At 36.9% G+C, this 17,607-nt stretch overlaps 1 protein-coding gene across 1 annotated transcript in view; it reads left to right on the forward strand.

Moving 5' to 3' along the window:
• Positions 1-17,607, forward strand: part of LOC125237003 (B-cell receptor CD22-like) — a 440,892-nt gene that overhangs the window by 229,237 nt on the left and 194,048 nt on the right. The window lies entirely within an intron of this gene.

Below are 17,607 nucleotides of genomic sequence, written 5' to 3' on the forward strand. Positions count from 1 at the left end.
GAGGTTCTCACCTTTCTCTGTGTATAGTTGACGCCATTTGATTTTTGCTGTCCGATCTCTGTGGAATTTGATCGGTTTTGGTAGGAGGAATATCGACACCAATAAGCGATGCTGAGAAGTGAGTTCTTCCCCGGGTATGACTTTGCAATCTCTGAAATACTTAATGGACTGTTTTTGACAAAGAACGTAATCTATTTGAGTATTGTTTCCCGAGCTTTTGAAAGTTATGAGATGTTCAGGTTTCTTTTTGAAAAATGAATTTACTATAATGAGGTTATGTCTTGCGCAGAAATCCAGAATGGTTCTTCCCTCCTTATTTATTGTACCGTAGCCATATCCTCCATGAACTTCAGAGTAAGTGAGAGATGATGTTCCAATATGGCCATTAAGATCTCCGCCAATGAATTTCGTTTCGCCTGTTGGTATAAGGCCCATAAGGTCGTCGAAGTCCTCCCAGAACGCTGACTTCTCTGCCTCGGTACATCCGGCTTGTGGAGCATAGGCACAGATTATGTTCATAGGTGGCTGACCGTCTAAGGCGAGTTTTACTGCCATGAGCCGATCGCTTATTCTGTCCACATTGATAATCCGCTGTTTAAGGTTGCAGTCCAGAGCGATTGCGACACCATTACGCGAATTTTTGTTGCCGTGGTATACTAGTTGAAAACCCAATCCGATGTCTCTGGATTTAGAGCCTTGCCATCTTGTCTCTTGGATACAGCATGCGTTTATTTTTCTTCTATCTAAAACTGTAGCTAGCTCATGACTTCTTCCTGTAAGAGTTCCCAGGTTCCATGTGGCAAATCTGAGCTTAGTTTTAGATAAGTGTCTTGGTGTTCTAAGCTTGTCATTATGTTCGTCGCTTCCGGGGGACGCCCTAGCATGTTCTTTGTTTATGTGCGCATTCGTATCGGCTCCAATATCACTTGCGTCGCTTGCGGGGTACGCCCTAGTAGTTATGCCCTTCTTTGTATATTTGTACTGCATGATAAGAGGAGAAATTGGTTTGGCTATTTATTTTACGGCCGGTTGCCACCTGACGCCAAGGTTTTCATCTTGCTCCAAGATGTGAGTGCCGCCGTTGGCCCATCATGAGGGCTCTTCCGCCGCCAGCTCTACTGCATACTCAACCCAGCATGCAGCACTATTCACGACCTTACTTCAAATTACCTCCGAAGAGCTCGCGATAGGGATTTGGTAACGGAGTTTTCTTCTCCGGCCTGTTGGTCCGCGGGAGTTATTTTATTTGGCTCCTACCCTTCAGGATCACTTCCGAGATACCTGACGAGCGTTCCCCTATCCGCCGCCCGGGGACGCGTTCTCATAGGGGTGAGGCTCCCCCGAGAAGCCACAATATACCCACAATATATATTTTGACATTGATAGCTAGTATTCAAATTACAGTCGTATTTGCCGTATACCTAAATTACGTACGTACCTTACCTAAACGGCAACAAAATTAAATAATGGCATTTTCTTTACTGATGAGTACCCAATATCGCCAGTTTAAAAACGAATTAATGGCGCAAATTGAATTTTTTTTTTTTTTTTTTTTATATACTACGTCGGTGGCAAACAAGTATACGGCCCGCCTGATGTAAAGCGGTCACCGTAACCTATGGACGCCTGCAACTCAAACACTGTCACATGCGCGTTGCCACCCCATTAGAAACTTGTACATTCCCTTTTGCTGTGTTAAGAATTGAATTTGTGTTTGAATTTAATATAATACGACGTGAAAATGGTACGTATGCGTATTTACCTATACTATTTATATTGATGTAAATTCAAACAACTATGCAGATACTAAATCCCGATTTTGAGGTTATCGCCCACAACTTAGAACAGAAAATAACTGTGAATTATACTGGAATAATAATATTCCTATAAAACTACTTAAGTTTGCCCCATTAACATCAGTGGATTGCGAGCATAATTTTTCAGCACTTAAGTATGTTTTTGATGTAAACAGAAATAAACTGACTGCTGAAAATTTGGAAAAAATGGATGAGTTACAATTGTCCCCCAGTCGAAATTTGCCTCGCTGTACCTTAGATTAATACGCACTTTACATCCGCCTGATGGAAAGCGGTATTATATGGGCATGCGCGTTGCCGACCCAAAAATATATAAATAAAAATCAACCGCCCTTACCTGGATTTGAACCCAGGATCATCGGTGGCAGGCAGGTACACCACCAACTAGGTATGTCCGTTCGTCACATATTTCATGCATGTGTGCAAAAAATTATTGAGACAAGCTAAAGAAAAACACATGCAAAAGATTACTCTCGTATGTTAAAAGTAGGTCGGAAGTGTCAAACGAACTTAATTAGCAATTAACACATTATTATTTTGACGACAAACACATAGAAGTCTTTATACGTTATGGATAGTGACTTTCATTGTATGGAGCGCCCCCAAGTGTTAATAACTAGAACTAGAATAAAATGATACATTTTCCGTGACGGTACCAACTAACGTATTCTAAAAAATCAAGTCAAGACTCTTGGTAGAAGCACTGATTGCCGTATTTATAAATCTGCCGGCGTATCATGCTGCCAATTTTATCACTTATCCACGTGGATAAGACATCTGTCACTCTCACACTGACATACTTGCTAAAGCGTGACGGATGCTTTATCCACGTGGATAAGTGATAAAATTGGCAGCATGATACGCCGGCTGATTTATAAATACGACAATCAGTGCTTCTACCAAGAGTCTTGACTTGACTTTTTAGAATACGTTAGTTGGTACCGTCACGGAAAATGTATCATTTTATTCTAGTCTGGCCAAATGTACAGACCCTTATACGATAATATCGTTTTCGTAGCTAGCTATCTCTATCGCTCTTCCGAATCGGCGTGACAGAGTCAGACTGCGTTTCGATCGGCGTCTACCGTCAACGATTGTCATTTCGACTGTGGCCTATTTCACCAGTGACAGTTGTTGCCCGACAGTGGCACTTCGCCGTTCATTGCCTATTAAATAAATAAATAAATATTGGGGACACCTTACACAGATCAACTTAGCCCCAAACTAAGCAAAGCTTGTACGATGGGTGCTAAGCGACGATATACATACTTAAATAGATAAATACATACTTATATACATAGAAAACATCCATGACTCAGGAACAAATATCTGTGCTCATCACACAAATAAATGCCCTTACCGGGATTCGAACCCAGGACAATATTATATTCAACAAGGAAATATTTATTGCCGATGAATATGTTACTCACCAACTTAGAAATAGGCTCAGAATTGTCAGTGTGGTGAAATAGGCCACACGCGTAATTCTCAGCCAACCTATTTACGTAAATCACCATTAAATTGTAAAACCATTTCGAGAATATTGTAAAGCGCACTCAAATTAGGAATAATAAAACTCACATACCGGAGAATTAAGTTATAAAAGTAATATACTTAGAATGTTTATTAGTAGGAGAAAATTACTTTTTTTTAACTAAAAACCGAAATGACTTATCCATTTTGATTTTACTAGCAATTTCGTCCGCTATTGCTAAGGACTCATGTTCTAAAATAGCTTAATATTTGAGAGTGGAGTTAGGACGTTAAATTTTTAGAATGTGTTACTTTGTTAGTTAATATAAAACGAAGTTTTAAATATTTTATGAGTTAGGACCTCAGAGGAAAAGTTAGGACATAACTTTGTGTACAATTGAGAAATTATCGAAGGTTTATCCATACTAATATTATAAATGGAAACTGTGTGTCTGTTTGTTTGTCCGTCTTTCACGGCGAAACGAACGACAAACGAAAAACGGCGAACGACAAATTGACGTGATATTTTAAGTGGAGATAGTTGAAGGGATGGAGGGTGACATAAGGTAGTTTTTGTAGTGTTACTTCTAGGTTACGGCTCAGCCACGACATTGGTCTAAGCGCGACAGCGGTGAGCGGCAGCCATACGTGCGAATGAAAAGTACCATCGCTGTGTCTCGCTCCAATGTATGGCCGCCGCTCACCGCTGCCGCGCTTAGACCAATGTCGTGGCTGAGCCGTTATTGTTCGTGTTTATGAACATCTATATCGAACAAAAAATGTTCCATAATAAACCCATTCAAAGTTTCTTTTTAGGGTTCCGCACCAAAAAGGTACAAAAGAAACCCTTATGGGGCCACTCTGTCCGTCTGTATGTCTGTCTGTCACATTAGTAAATATCTCGAGAACTACTTATTCATATTCATATTATTATTTATTGATATTGCACGTATACATTACACGTCAGAAACATAAACATTCATTAAACTAAGTAATTCCTATAACTCTAAGAATTAACTTATAAAATTTATAAATGTGTTCTATATAGTTTAAATACATTTTTTTTTGTCTATTTACGATTACTATTGTCTACGACGGAGGAGTAGGAGCGGCGTTTGTTATACACCATCCCGATGGAAGGGAAACAACAAAACAAATTAAATTACATAAAAACTGTACAGTTTTCCAAGCTGAATGTGTGGCCATAGAAAAAGCGTGTCAGGAATGCAACATACTAGGTTTGAAGAAAGCCACAATTTTCTCGGACTCCAAATCTGTTCTACAAGAAATTTCAAAACGTAGCAGCACAAACAACACTGTAAATAAAATTCATAAATCCATCTTCCTCATCCAACAAGCAGGAGAAATTCATTTTTGTTGGATTAAAGCACACGTCGGCCTTCACGGCAATGAGGCAGCAGACACGGCCGCCAAACACGCAGCCTCATTAGATAGAAGACCCGAATCTGCAGATTTCCCTTATCCTTTCATAAAAAGAAAATACACAATACAATAACAGAAAAGCACCAGCAAATATACATTAACAGTACAACAGGAACCCATACAAAGCAATTTTTACCTACACTTACACACGCAGCAACACTCCGCAAGCATATGCCACTCACCTTCCAACTCACTCAAATACTCACCGGTCACGGGTATCATAAAGCCTACCTAGTTTAAATACATTATCGCGCTAAATATTACATTTCAAGGAATTCATTAATGTCATAGAAGGCATATGATACCATTTTGAAATTTGGAATACTTATGAGCATCGTTAATTTCGTTTTAAAAATTCAGATGTTCTATATTTCCTGGTTCGCCAAATAACAAACCCGCTCGATCGCACAACCAATCAGGATCCTTGGTTACGTCAAGTGTGCCCTAAACCGATGATCAGGGAAGCGACACAAAGAAATGGAGCGAAAAATGTACCTATGACGGGATACAACCCTTGAGAAACTTGAGTGGAAAAGATATATATATACAAGAACAAACAAAATATAGAAAATGGTATTATAAATCAATCTTATTAGATCCTCTTTTTCAGTGGTTTGTCAAAAATGACAAAATGTGCATTTAGTAAGTAGGTTGCATTTTAGAATTCGTTTTTTGGTAGCATAAGCATCACGAAGAATGATATTCATTGTATGAAGAAAGAGAACAGCGTCTTCAAACATTAAGATAATTTAAAAAAATAAGTACATGTTTTTTTGAGAAACTTATTCGAATCGTCATTAACGACCAATAATCAGGATCCTTGGTTACGTCAAGTGTGCCCTAAACCGATGATCAGGGAAGCGAACGCAATGAAATGGAGCGAAAAATGTATGGCGGGATACAACCCTTGGGGAAACTTGTGTGTATGTATCATGCATAATACACGTTGAAATAACCCGGCAACCTTCAAATCAAGGGTGAACAGGCATCTTCTGGGCGAGCTGACTCCATCGTAGCCCACGTCTTTGCCTTTGGCTAGTCTGTGGTCAAGAGTAAGCCCATTCATAATAATAAAAAAGAAAACAAAGGACCGTTCAAACTTCAGACTATATGCAGAGTCAATATGCAGACTTTTGAGGTCATATTTTTCTGCCACGAACGAAGTGACACTAGTGATTTCATTTCGATATTTTGTTCATCGATAACTTACATTATAATATGTCATTAATTATTAAAATTATGTCATTAATTATTAAAATTATGTCATTAATTATTGACGTGACACTGAATTTTGAGTAGTTTCATGTGCTCTTCTACCCAGTTTAAAGAATATAAGCCTTGAATTTGTGTGTATAACATTAATGTTTTATAGAAATGTCAGATGTTTGAAAATAAATGGACAATAATAATAAAACGAACCATATTTTAATAGTTTACATAATTTCTTACATGATTATTGAAGATTTTAGAGATTATTATTATAGATATATATTATTATGGGTAAGTAATTAATAATATTATGTAGCTAAGGCTATTTATCGATAAAAAGATTGTCGATGTTTTTTAATTTTGTGAAGCCAGAAAAATATCTAAGGTATATTAATGAACAACTTTTATTATGGGATCAATTCTGAAATCGCAAAAAAATTTGGCTGTTTCTTACATTTCGGCTGTCATGATGCCGCTCATTTCTATGGAACTGCCAATTTTTTATTCGCGATTTCAGCATTGGTCCCATAATAAAAGTTGTTCATTATGACCTCAAAGGTCACTATGCCAAGTTTGAACGGTCCTTTTTATTTCAAAAATATGTATCCACAATTATAATATTATAAATGGGAAAGTGTGTGTGCCTGTTTGTTTGTCCGTCTTTCACAGCAAAACAGAGCGGCGAATTGACGTGATTTTTTGAGTGGAGATAGTTGAAGGGATGGAGAGTGATATAGGCTACTTTTTGACTCTTTCTAACGCGAGTGAAGCCGCGGGAAAAAGCTAGTAAGCAATAAAGTCGTGTAAAATATATTTTTGGCACTTTCTTCACATAGGTACGTTCATATTTTACTACCTTGACTCTGTACAGTCAAGTGCAAGAATATGTATCGAAAAAATCGTCTCATAAATATGGTACTACGCTCTTATTACTCGTACACCGGACTAAGATGCTATGGGACATATTTTTGAGTAAGATGTGTACACCCATATTTTTACACTTGACTGTACACCAAATAATACTTTAATTTTGTAGCATCTTATAACCCAAATCTTTGCTTCACGCGATAATGCTTTGTATCCCCAAAGGTATACGACCTAAATTGACGTAAACATATTCTTGGGGTTAGGTCACTTTTCCTCACGGAGCTAGGGACTGTCGGTATTGAAGAGCAGTTTAAACACTAGAATGTTTGAGATATTGCTCTATTGATTTCTGCTTCAGTGTTTCTGAGTCGGGAAATTCTGGTGGTGGACTGACAATACAACTGAGTAGTTTCAGACAATACCATATTCTATAGACAGCAGTATTCGTTATGTGCATGACGAGTGCTGCCCTCAATTTGTGGGCTATTCCATATTAAATTGTATTGCGTCAAATTAGTTTCAGCGGTTGCCGCTAGTATTAATGTTGAACATAAATAAATAATAAATAAATATTACAGGACATTCTTACACAGATTGACTGTCCCACGGTAAAATCTCAAGAAGGATTGTGTTGTGGGCACTCAGACAGCGATGTATATAATATACAAATACTTATGTACATAGGAAACATCTATGACTCAGGTGCAAATATCCATGTTCATCACACAAATAGATGCCCTTACCGGGATTCGAACCCAGGACCGCGGCTTAGCAGGCAAAGTCACTACTCGCTAAGCCACAGAGCGGTCGTCATGCCAATATGATGATGTGTATTTTATTTTTCCCCTCACTAGCTCGGAAACACGTGTTTTGTCCTTTAATACCAGAGGGTAAAAACGCATTTTATCCACTAGTGGGTAAAGTAATTTGACCTTGAATAAAGTCAAATTAACTGCTTTAAAAGTGACAAAAGTAGGTGAATCTAGTAATTAAGATGATTTACCACCTGTGGAACTACTGGAAGCAGTTATAAACGCATTTTTTTGCGTTGTAGTTTCCTCGCTGTAGTGAGGGGAAAGTTTTGTGTTACACTCGGGTGCAAATGTATTTTACTTCTCGTGTGTTAAAAAACTCGCAAGTTCAGGATTCTATTCTCGAACCACTCGCTTCGTTCGTGGTTCAACTATAGAATCCTTTCACTTGCTCGTTTTTCAATTCCACACTCGGCGTTAAAATACAACTTTGCCCCCTTGTATAACAAATGTGACAAATAACTATTATGACAATCAGGCCCCAATTTCATATCGGTGACAGGTGCGACAATTGTCACAAAATATGACATATGTAGAATTATCGGTTTCACCATGCTGAAAGGTGCGACAATTGTAAAAAAACAATTGTCACTCACGACTAACCATCAAATAAACAGCGTCCATACCGCGGCTTCCGTATAGGTACAGTCAAGTTTAAAAATATGGGTGTACACATCTTACTTAAAAATATGTCCCATAGCATCTTAGGGACCGTCCACACTCAAGAGACGCATGTCCGCCGACGAGGAACGGACGTGAGCGCCACGCCACCTGAATGTAATTTAAAAAACGTCTCCTCAGTACATTTTGTACAGAAGGGTTCAAGGAGCCGGCCTTTAAGATGGGTGCATGCTCTTTTCTTGAAGGTCTGAAGTCTTGGTTACTATCTTTTTTGTTATCAATTGAAACAAATGAACGTCAAACAAAATGGACACTTTTCACGATGCTTGGCGTTTCATCGCTTACACGTTTATTCCCAAAAGGTACCTAAGGTAAAGGTGTGAACTACTTTAATAAACATTTTTTTTATTAAACTATAAAAGGTTCACTACACCTGGTTCCAGAGGTACGAAACCTTTATATTAATTAAGCATCGTTTAATTGTTTTCGTTGCCCATGTGAGCATTCACATTCGGAATGCTTTTGTGGGACCAACAAAGCCCTGATAGTTAGAGAATAGGGCATTGAAACGATAGATTTTGAGAAATGTTGTGTGAAATATCGATATCGATGTTTTTTGGACAAATTTGACTTTATATTTTGACATTATTGTTAGTTTAAGTTACTTAGTTTTAGTTTAATTTACATTGATACAGTTTTTATCTTTGTTTCTAAATGTAAAAAATGTTTTCTTAAAATGTAAAAAAAAGTCATTTTGACTTTAAACTTGTGTATTGTACCAATGTTTATTAATTTTTAATGCTGTTTTTTGTACCGAACCGTCCGTAAGTAAACACAGGTAACAAAATGAATATGCCTGATATAACAGTTAAAAACATTTTAACTTTACTATTTGACTTAAATAAGAAATAGTCGTCTTACCTAGGTGAAAAAATAATTTTGATGTTTGAGATCACATTCAATGATAAAATATTAAATACCTACTCTTTATCCAGACTTTACCTAAGATATATATACCTAAGATATATATATAGTACGTGAAATAAGAACAAATTAATAAAAATAATATCAAGTTTGAAACACCCACCAACAATGTTAGTTATTTCTCATTTTTTACATAAATTATTAAAACGTATTCTAGCAACTTGACTAAATGACGATAAAATAAAGGCACTCGAAACACGAATCAAATTAATTTGCAAACAAATTAAAGAGGAGACACGTTTTCCGCCAAAAATAAGTATATTAAAAATTGAATGGCTCCTTTTCTGTCCCCGAATCGAACAGGAAAAATGTCCAATTTACGCAAACGATTAGACGGCTCATTAATATTTCCAGCGTAAAAATAGGTTTTTTGTTTTCTTTATTAAATTAGTTGTTTTATGTTGAAAAAAATACAAGTAAGATAATATTTAAAATAAACATCAAAAATTAAATATGGTCGTCGATTATTTACAACGTGTATGCCGAATATTTGCTTTTATTTCAATATGACTATAATTAATTATTGTTGTATAACATTAACTGTGTAATAATTGATATCGAGACAAACCCTATTGGTTTAACGGTAGTGTTTTAAGTTAGTGTTAGATTGTTTTTTGTAATTACTTAAATAAAAAAAAACTCGAATAAAACTATCTAAGTGCTAAGTGTGACTTCTTTCAGCTTCTAATACATCACCCGATATCGTAAAATTGCATTCATTACAACCAAAAACCACTATAAAAAAAGGAAATTAAAAAAAACTCCAACACAGTAGACCGATTTTCATCAAAAATTGCTAAAAACACTCCCGACTAATTCAGCATTCAGACAAAAATAAATCTAAATAACACCCCATTCTCGCGTCGGGAGTTAAAATTACATCCACATGACAAAAGTCAAAAAACCGGTAGAAGTAACCCCGTTTGGATTTTAACCGCAAAACCCTATCGATAAACCTCGAACCTCAATTATCTATTTGCATACATTAGAAATAGAACATCGCCACCAAATGGTTGCTTATTACAACAAATCACATACGCTTGACATAAAGTTTTCTAAAAATTCAAAAACCCATGATAGAGGTAACCATTTAACCGCAAAACCCTATCGATAACCATCGACTCGACACTCTTTATCCCATCCCTTAAGCCAGGTGTGGGCAACCCGCCGTCCGACAAAGCGATCGTTCCACGAAAGATAATCGTCCCAAATCGGCCCGATCATTATTTGGTGGAATAATAATGAGGTGTTGGAATAGATGAATCAGTTTTGGGTTAAGGTGAGGTTATAACACTTTTAAGAGCATAATTTTTGTGCGTGCTTAGAAATCAATTACATAGCCTATGTAGGTATCTATCAGTGTAGCTAACTCAATTTTTAAATATGTAACTGAATTTTTTTATATGTTCTAGTATGTAACGGTTTTGGGCGCTGTTCGCATATTATCTTTCACTGTGACGTTAACTAATAATCGTCCCAAATCGGCCCGATCATTATTTGGTGGAATAGTTTATCATTATTAGGTGCTAGAACGGAGCCTCTAACATCAGCTGTAACGTTTTAGGATAGGTATGTTACACAATCGCGAAAAACGACCCAAAAATTATATAATATGTACTAGCTGTTGCCCGCGGCTTCGCTCGCGTTACATTCGGAATTTGCGGAATGATCTGGACAAAACTCCACCCCCCCAATTTTAGAGAAGACTGGGTTAGAAAGAGACAAAAGAAGCCTATCGTCACTACTTTTAAAAAAACTTGTATCTTCGTCTGTCAATGAAAAGAAAATTGTAGTATGTATGGAATGCATATAGACTTACTGCGTTTTAACTTTGAGGAACAGCGTGAGATACGAGATTTTTTAAAAGTAGTGACGCTATGTCACTCTCCATCCATTAATTCGTCGCTCCGTTTAAACGAGTAACAAGCATTTTATTTATTTATTTAGGCAACAAGCAGTCATACGATTAATAATAATATTTAGAGTTTAACCACAATTGATTTTAACGGGTTAAAATAAGGTTATACCTATGTAAAATTGTCTTTATAGCCTATTTTATTGTTACTGTACTAACCGCAACAACCTTTACTGAACATCGACACTCAATAATTGACCCTTTGCGCCAGATAATCGCTCCGAATCGGTCCGATCATTATTTGGTGGAATAATAATGAGGTGTACGCTTCGAATCTGTCCCATCATTATTTAGTGGAATAGTAATGAGGTGTAAGAACACTTAACGTTTAACGTATAGTTGTATTGATTTTAGAGTATTCTGTACCTAGAGCACAGTATAATAAAGACTTAAAGAGTATACTATCGTAAATATCGTGCCTAGAGCGTAAAGCAAATAGACTGAGAGAAAATACAACCAATTTTCATGTTCGTTCAACAAGTTTTTTGGTTAAAATAGCGCCTACGTGCTCTTTGATTCAAACAACAAGCTATTACTTGTCATTTGAATCGGCAATATATTTGAATCAATAAGTCGATTTTATAAAAACAACCTGACACATATTGTTTTAAACATACGTTTGGCTGATTCAAACGGATAAACCGCAACAAGTCGAACTTGTTAAATTCACAATGCAAAATTTCTCTCAGTGTAGGTAAACTTATGAGGTCAGTGAACAATACAAAGGATAATCTAATGATTATGACACTTATTTCAAACAGTTCGTATTTAGGAAATTAAAATTGATAAAATTAAATGCCAACGGTCCGTTAAATTGTTGGGTTTATTTTGTTTTTCTTTGTTAATTGGTTATATTTAATTTACTATATATGTTCATTTATAAATATTATTACAATATTTCCAACCTGGTAAGGCTTAGGTAGTCAAGTGTAAAAATATGAGTGTACAAGATTTTCTTTAAATGTATCCCTTATTTTACAATAGTCAGCCAAAAACATGGTTTACCACTTTTCGACCTTATGTATTAAAAATAGAGTCGAAAAGTGGCAAAACCACTTTCTTGGCTGACCGTACATTTTACCATGAATTTAGAAAAATTAAAGTTAATGAGGAATCCATGAAACAAACGAAATTTAACTACAAGGTTTACAAAAAGTATTACAGTAGACGGTGTTAAATCGGTCTTTGGAAAGAGACAATTAACGTCACATAAGCAAGAAAGAGACAACGCTCTACGAAGATGAAAAACCGATGTGCAATAATTACGAGTATCGCCGGGTACTGTAATTACATTCAAACGGAGTGTACATTGTAATACCGATTGGGCCAGACAAGGATAAGTTTAAAGATAATCGGCAATAATGAGGTAGCCACAGAGAGCAGATACATCAGTACTTTTAATGAGATATTTTTTTACTTTAATCTTTATCGCAGAACTTTACGATCAAAGATTCGCCAGTAAGCAAAAACTTCACTGTTAATATCGGCCCTTTTTTGGTAATATCTGATTTCGTCGTTAAGGAAAGTCCATGTAGTGTTATTTTGATTTTAATTTACCTTATTACTTTGGTAAGTGCAAAAGATCAACTTATGGCAAACACAACACTTCATCAAGACGCATATACTTACTCATTAAAATGATTACGATATTCAGATTGTTATCTGAAGTAGCAAAGAGCTGCAAATATCATCATCATCATCATCATTAGGCCTTGTACATCTTTACCGATGATTAAATTTTAAGCAGCATCTCTGACAGCGCCGCTTGTATTTGTATAAACCAATTCGTGATCGACATAATCAATCTACCATATCTGGATCTACATAAATAAGTTATACACGGTAACATGAGGAAACCGAACCATTTTAACAGCATCATCATATTAAAAGAGTAAAATGTCATATAAACTTTTCTGGATTTTGCCTACTTTCAGAGTTATAAGCATTTAAAGAATAACAATTACTTATTGTTTCTCAGAACAAAATGAAACGATGTTTTGATGGCGATGATGCATATCAGACATAATCTAACTATCCTCGTTGATAGATACCAAAAAGTAACTAGTGACACATTGCAAAAAAAGTATTTTTATGCGAAAATATATCCAATAAAACTAAAAAAACTCACACAAAAAAAAATGAGGATTTTGCTTGACGTCGTAATTATAACATACTAGCTTTTGTCCGCGGCTTCGCTTGCGTTAGAAAGAGACAAAAAGTAGCCTATGTCACTCTCCATCCCTTCAACTATCTCCACTTAAAAAATCACGTCAATTCGTCGCTCCGTTTTGCCGTGAAAGACGGACAAACAAACAGACTTACACACTTTCCCATTTATAATATTAGTATGGATTATTTTTATTTTACCCACAGAAATGCGTAGCTAAAAACATCGGTTTCCTCATGTTACACCGTGTAGGTATAAATACTTTCATTTTTTTTATTTTTTTTATGGGATAGGAGGCAAACGAGCAGACAGGTCGCCTGATGGTAAGCGATCACCGCCGCCCATGGACACCCGAAACACCAGAGGTTCATGTGAAATAATAATACCTATATCTATAAAAACTATAAGTACCTACACTACATTATAAACTTGAGATAAGATATACCTATTCTTGATAGCGATATATTAAGGGTTTTGAATGATTCACGGTTATTTTCATTAGACATATTGACTTATAAAACCGTGATCATGATGCATGCAACTGCGTCGCAATATCGGGACCTCGACAAAAATGAAATAGGTGTAATCACGGTCTATATCCCGGTCAATATAAGTCTAGCGACATATACAATTTTGGCGACCTTTTATTTCCAATCAGCGCTGGCTTTTATGTCATTCTTAGCAAACTTAACACTATTATAACAACCATAAATCACTAACTTTTAACACCGTCCCAATTCTACCGAGTGACTTAACTGATCTTAATCACTCTGTGGCATTCACGCGTCACAAAAAAAGTTTGGCGTTCCGACAAAAGATGTTAGAACTACTTTTTTTCATCGTTTTTAGGGTTCCGTAGCCAAAATGGCAAAAACGGAACCCTTATAGTTTCGTCATGTCCGTCTGTCCGTCTGTCCGTCTGTCCGTCTGTCCGTCTGTCACAGCCGATTTACTCGGAAACTATAAGTACTACAGTGATGAAATTTGATGGGAATATGTGTTGTATGAACCGCTACAAAATTATGACACTAAATAGTAAAAAAAAAGAGAATTGGGGGTGGGGCCCCCATACATGTAACTGAGGGATGAAAATTTTTTTTTTCGATGTACATACCCGTGTGGGGTATCAATGGAAAGGTCTTTTAAAATGATATAAAGTTTTCTAAAAACATTTTTCTTAAAGTGAACGGTTTTTGAGATATCAGCTCTCAAAGTCGTAAAAAGTATGTCCCCCCCCTCTATTTTTATAACTACGGGGTATAAAATTCTAAAAAAAATAGAGGTGATGCATGCTAATTAACTCTTTCAACGATTTTTGGTTTGATCAAAGTATCTCTTATAGTTTTTGAGATAGGTTGATTTAACTGTAATTTTGGTTTGCTGCTACGGAACCCTTTGTGCGCGAGCCCGACTCGCACTTGGCCGGTTTTTGTTAAAATATTCGTGTATTTGAATGGGTTTATCAAGGATTAAGAGTTTCTATGGAATTTATTGCTTTACGTAGAAATATTAACGACCTGGTTCTTGGGAATATTTCTCACTGGTTTGGTGAACTAATTATAATGATTCATTTTTGACGCTATCAGGTGAAGAGCTTCTACCGCGAATTTTTAAAGTTTTCGAATACGATTATCGAACTCGATAGAAATTATGTTTAAACATAACTACGGTCCATGTTTTCTTCTAATTATATGGTGCTTTATTTCGTGCACTGCATAATAAGTACATTACGATACAAGTGCGAAAAATAGGAAGTTCGAAAAGAGTGGCGATATTTTTTTTAAATCGACACGAGTTACGAATGCGTATTCAGGTCGAAACTTCGGAGGGGCGGAAAAACGTCGTACGATACACGTGCGAAAAGGAAATTCGTAACTAGTGTTTTAATTTATCGCCATTGAACTTCCATTTTTTCGCACTTCTATCGTAATGTACTATTATTTTAGCCTATTTCTATTATCTAAATCTACATGTTGTAATAAAAAATTGGCAACAAACATAACTCTAAACCAACCGAATTTGCATAAAAAAAAGTAGTTAACTTCACAAAAGATTCCATCCACATCATCATCATCATCATCATCATATCAGCCCTTTATCGCCCACTGCTGAGCATAGGCTTCTCTTCTAGGACGCCACTTGTCCCGGTCCTGAGCTAGTCTCATCCAGCTGTGACCTGCAATTTGATTCCACATACGAGTCAGCAAATCTTTCTATAGTTAGGGACCGTCCACACTCAAGAGACGCACGTCCGCCGACGCGGAACGGACGTCAGCGCCACGCCGCCTGAATGTAATTTAAAAAGCCTCCTCAGTACATTTTGTATAGGAAAGACGTAAGACGCGCCCCCGGGCGGCGCGGTGCGCGCCAAGCGACGTCCCTTGCGCGTCTCTTGCGTCTCTTGAGTGTGGACGGTCCCCTAAAGTTACGCTTTGCTTCCGCAATAAAAAATAGTCTAAAAATAACATCTACAAATATATTTAATGATCCTAAAAGCTCAAAGCAAAAAACCGTTTTGCGGCTTGGTGACTTTCCACGAAACTAAACAGTCGTATGTACCTATATTCCTATTGGCGCTTACGTCGTTTTGAAGTGTACTAAAGAATAGCTTTAGTGCCCTTTAGGGATAGGTCATAAATATCAAAAAAGTAAGGTAATTTACGTTTAATATGGGCTGTAAAACGGTAGCGGTATTTTAATAGGGAGAAAAGTGTGATTTTGCTGGTTTTGGGGTAATTATGTTTGTGCCCTTGTGGGTAAAGTGTTTTTTGTGAGTTATGGCGCATGATGGAGTCGATTCTGCTAAATTTAAGTAAGAATGATAAAGTCCCGTAGTTGAACGGAGGGTTGCCTCTTCTGGATAATTTATTCGTTTTCTTTTAAATTTTTTACGCATTCCCATGCTGTATCATTCAGCATTCTGTTCTAATCACCACTCATTTCGAATATCCTCTTTTCCGCACTTGTATCGTAATGTACTATTTTGTACATTGCTGATTCAGTGTCCCAGATTCCCGAGTTTGTCTTTTTATTTCAAGTCTGCATTGGCGTCTATTGAAACTTTCAAATTACGTCTTCTTTTCAGCTTAGGCAAATTGCTTTCTTGAGTTTCTTGTATATCCTGGTGCACTTTTCTGTCTGCAAGTTGCATTTGGGACATTTTTTTTAAAGTTGTCCACCCCACTTTTTTTTTGATTTGGAAATGTTCATGTGGTTTCCACTCAGAATCGCGAGCTCTTTCGGTTATAATAGGAGAAAAAAATTGTCCCAAGGTTTTCTTCCCATTCCGTTACCATTTTTTCGTACATTTTGTATGGCGGTAACGGAATGGAAGGTTCGAAAAACTGTATGGAAATCTTGGGACATTTTTTTTTCTCCTATCAGGATCGAAATAGCTCGCGATTTTTAGTATTAATCTTGTAAAAAATACCCATGTTCCAATCGTCGTTTCTTTCTCTCCCCTAGCGATAGGGGGGAAACTTGGCCCTACCCACTAAACCCATTCCGGCGGTTTATAAATCCTTTTTGCCGTTCGTGAGGGCGCGCTGGGATCGGTGTATGTTATTCACCACGGCGCCCGGAATTACCTGGGCTTACGGCCATGGCACCCGCATTCCTCGACATCCCGACACCCGGGACATCCCGGAGGAAAAAAGGGGGTATTGCCCGGCCTCTGAGGGGGGCCGGGTCTTTGATCCTTACATGGATTTCTTGTGATGATAGTCAGTCAGTCAGTTTGAATTGGTGTGGAATTGCTGAATTTCAATATGATTTGTTAGTCAGTCAGTGGTCGAGTGATGAGAACGGGTGTCAGTTTAGATTTGCTTGTATCTTTTTTAGGGTTCCGTAGTCAACTAGGAACCCTTATAGTTTCGCCATGTCTGTCTGTCCGTCCGTCCGTCCGTCCGTCCGTCCGTCCGTCCGTCCGTCCGCGGATAATCTCAGTAACCGTTAGCACTAGAAAGCTGAAATTTGGTACCAATATGTACATCAGTAGTGTAATATTGGTGCACCTGGATCAAAGAAGATCCAGGTGCCACCAATATTACACATTAGAATACTAATTTGAATCGATCGATCATTCAAATACTCATTTTGCATCCATTCAAGATGTCACGTATTCAAGTAGTGAGGTATTATAATGCTAGTAGGTACATCTAGCTACCACCAATATTACATATTATAATAGGTACTAATTCGAATCGATCGATCATTAAAAAATTTTTCGTTCACTTAAGAAGTCTCATATTCAAGAAGTGAGGTAGCAGAATACTTGTAGATTACGTAAATGTAACTGCA

The sequence above is a fragment of the Leguminivora glycinivorella genome, chromosome 20 (assembly GCF_023078275.1).
Source record: "Leguminivora glycinivorella isolate SPB_JAAS2020 chromosome 20, LegGlyc_1.1, whole genome shotgun sequence".
NCBI lineage: Eukaryota > Metazoa > Arthropoda > Insecta > Lepidoptera > Tortricidae > Leguminivora > Leguminivora glycinivorella.